Genomic DNA, 4,277 nt, shown 5'->3' with positions numbered 1-4,277 from the left:
AGGCACGTGGGTTGTTTCCATATCTTGGCTATTGTAAATAATGCTACAATGAACATAAGGATACAAATATCTTTTCAAATTAGTGTTTTCATATTCAAGAAGTGGAATAGCTTGGTCATGTGGTAGTTCTATTCCTAAATTTTTGAGGAACCTCCATATTGTTTTCCATAGTGACTGCAACAGTTTATATTCCCACCAACAGTGACTGAGAATTCCCTTTTCCCTATATCATCTCAAACACTTATTATTTCTTGTCTTTTTTATAATAGTTATTCTGTATTTCCCTGATACTCAGCCATTAAAAAAAAAAAAAAGGAAATCTTGCCATTTGTGAAAACATAGATGGACGCAAAGATTAATATGCTGAATGAAATAAGTCAGACAAAGAGACACAAATACCATATAATTTCACTGATATGTGGAATCTTAAAAAACAAAACAAAAAAATAAACTTATAGATACTGACAACAGATTGGTGGTTACCAGGGGAAGGGGTTTGGGAGGAAGGAAAAATGGGTGAAGAGGATCAATTGTGTAGTAGTATATGGCAATTAGACTTAGAGTGGTGAACACTATGTAGTGTATACAAATATCAAATTACAATGTTGTACACCTGAAATATATATAATCTTGCATATCAATTTTTCCACAATTAAATAAATAGAATAATTTCTATTTCTATAACAAGTGAAACTGAAGCTCAATATTGTATTTTCATTTATAATTCATAAAGTTCAAATCAAAAAGTTACCACAGACCATATAAAGGGCATGTTTTTAATCATTGCAAGAAAATGAATTCCAGTGACCCACTTCAGGTACATTAAAAAAAAAAAAGAACTATGTTTAAAGTCTCAGTATCTCTATTATGCACATATTTGGGGGAAATTTCTGCCTCTTTTATAACTATAAAATTATAATTGAAAAATAAGAATCATAGAAAAGACTGATGGTTTTCCCAAGGTTATAGACAAGTAAACACTTATATATCATAAAATATTCTTAGTCTGCTTACTCTATCTACCACAGTATGTAATTTCTGCCATAAACATCTTAAAATATGTAAGAAGTCATAAGAATTGCTAATACTACTTTTCAGCACTGTCATATTTTGTCCGCTGAGCCAAACATGCCAGATGTCTTTAAATAAAAGATTTAGACAGCATAAAAATAAAGTGTTATTGTATATGGAATTTTTTTTAAATATACCAATACATTGGGATACCATAAGTTTAAATATATGTTATTACAGAAGAGGGGGGAAATTTGTAGATACTAATAGGATATGCCTGAAAACAGAAAGGATAATGACCATAAATGTAAATGATTAAGAAGAAAACAATGAAAAATTAATGTAACACTCTGCATGATAAAGACTATTTTATCTACTTTAGTATAATGAGCTAGAATCATACATTTCCATTTCTTGGAGAAAATATGGATTTTTCCATTTCCTAAAATTAATATACCTCATCAGTGTATAATTCTACTAAACTCTATGAGAAACCGCTTTTGATAAGTAGGCTGAAATGACTGTGAGGGTAGTGAAGAGATTGTGAAGTGACTATTGGGATTAACTGAGTGCTACTATATTTAAACACATAAACTCACACTCACAGCTAGTGAAAATGCAACCGTCGGTAAGAACAGATTTGAAACAATAGCTTCATCCTGAGCTTCACTTGTTCATCTGTTACATTTACACATTTCTATCTAGTAATTCTAGATGATTAAGTGAACATTTCTTTCCCCAATTTCTAGCCACAGATGATCATTGAGGGAAAGAAAAAAGGGAAAGTAGAGATGAAGGCAGGATGACAAATCTTACATCCACACATGTGAAAGAATATTAAAGAATATACATGTGGACATAAACATAAACATGACAAAAATCATTATTTTTAAGTGCTCCCTCAAATAGCTTAAATATTCCTCCCCATTGCCTGCAGAAAGGGTAAAACTCCCTTAGTATGACACAACACATCGAAGCCTTCCATCGCTCACCATTCACTGATATGAACCCCCTACTCTTCACATCACTGCTTGCATTCTCCTAAACCCGTGGTCGGCAAACTGCGGCTCGTGAGCCACATGCAGCTCTTTGGCCCCTTGCGTGTGGCTCTTCCTAAGCCTTAGGAGTACCCTAATTAAGTTAATAACAATGTACCTACCTATATAGTTTAAGTTTAAAAAGTTTGGCTCTCAAAAGAAATTTCAATCGTTGTACTGTTGATACTTGGCTCTGTTGACTAATGAGTTTGCCGACCACTGTGACCTAAACCCTTGAAATTTTAGAATTCTGTGCCTTCAAATAAGCCATTTTTTCTGCTTAGATCATCTTCCAGGTTACTGAAAGAATTTCTACTCATCCTTTAGAACTCAGTTCACTTACCATAAGATATTCTGATTATTTGCTTATTTGGGTATCAGGCTCTAATACCCTAGCTTTGAGATCTTAATAGGCAAAAATTATCTTATTTATCTTTGTGTCCCTAGCACCAACCACTCTACCAGGCTTACAGTGTTATTTATAGAATTTTTGTTGAATGATGAATAAATGAATGAATGAATGAATGAACCAATATTCAAGCAGAATTCAAAAAAAATTTTAGGACTCAGATTTTTTTTTAGAAGTGCAGAATCTGTTTTCCTTTTCTGTCCTCAAACACTCAAAAACACTATAAATAAATCAAAATGAAACTCTCTTCTTTTCCCCACAACTAACCCATTTTGTTCATAACTCCTAAGCTTAGCAGCAAATAAAATGTCTTCTGTATTTTAAGACATTAAAAGACACATTTTTCCAGGAAAATGGAATAGAGGTGCTTTTCCATATTCCTCCCACTAGATACAACTAAAAATTCTGAGCATTATATATACAACAAATATAAGAAGACTGAAAGATGGTGAGAAAAAGGCAGATCAGCTAAGAACATTAAAACCCAAGAAACAACTTGGTGGTTAGGTCGTTGGGTTTTGTTTTTTGTCTCTCACATGCCAGACTTGCAGCTGAAGGAACCAGGAACCTGGAAACATCAGCACACATAGACAAAATAGCCCCAACCAAAGCTTGCTCTCTCTAACCAAAGGACCAAGAAAAGGTCAGTCTAGTAAAACAGAAAGCTTTTAGACAATAATTGCTCTACTCCAGTCAAATATCACAGGAAAAACTGTGGCTCTACTCCAGCCCATACTAACAAAGGCCAATTGGGAGCCTAGACTTCCACCCTCAAAAGACAGTAATGAAGTACTTCAACACCATCACCAGAGTGGTGTCAAATAAGTCCAAATACAAATCTGGGACTTTCATTCTTACTGGCCAGTAACATGATTTCCCCCCTGCCCTTGCCATGTCACTGGAAACCATATGGAGAACCAGAACTTCCTCCCCAAACCAGCAGGCACGCTCCCCACTCCACTGTGGGAGTGCCAAACGAGGCCTCATGCAGAATAGGACTTTAACAATCACCCAGTGGTAATGAGGCCACCCTTACCACAGTGTCCGAGGAAACCATGTGGGAAGCCAGAATCTCCACTCCCACCCAAATGGCAACAAAAAGCTTCTCCCCTTCAGGTAACAACAAGCTAGACTTCTGCACCACATGATATTAATATGGTAGCATCTCTCCCACTCCTTCCACTGCCAGAGTGGTGTCAGAGAAAGTCAAACAAAAGGGAAGGTTTAAATAAAACTCAAATTACATAATATAATAGGACTAGGGGAACCACCTCAAATTGACAAAAAGCATCTACAAAAAAACTATAACCAAAAAACCAAGATGGCGGCATAGGTTAACTCCGGAGATTGCTGCCTTGAACAACCAAATCAAAATACACCTAAAAGACGGAACGGACATCATCCAGAACCACAGGAAGGCTGGCTGAGTGGAAATTCTACAACTAGGAGGAAAGAGAATATCATACCCAGACTCAGAGGAGGCGCAGTGCTGAAGTAAAATACTCAGGTACAGAGTGCACGTGGAGCGGGCTGGAGGCGGAGGGCACGGTTGGTGTTTTCAATCGGGAGGGAGCTTCAGACTCTGAGCTCCAGATCCAGGCGAGTCTGTAGGGACCCAGACTCAAATGGGAAAAGCGGGACGGTCTGGCTTCAGTCGGAACTCGAAGGCAGCTTTCTCTCCGAGGTTTGCAGTGGTTGCTGGGACCCTGTGAGGCAGAGCTCCTAGGGACAGAACTGAGAACTGCCATAACTGCTCTCTCCGGCCCACCCTGTTGATCCTGTGTGACCCACCCGCCCCACCCAAGCCTCTGCGCAGAGCC

Source organism: Myotis davidii, unplaced genomic scaffold, assembly GCF_000327345.1.
Source record: "Myotis davidii unplaced genomic scaffold, ASM32734v1 scaffold59, whole genome shotgun sequence".
In the NCBI taxonomy this organism is placed as follows: Eukaryota; Metazoa; Chordata; class Mammalia; order Chiroptera; family Vespertilionidae; genus Myotis; species Myotis davidii.
This window is presented reverse-complemented; position numbering follows the sequence as displayed.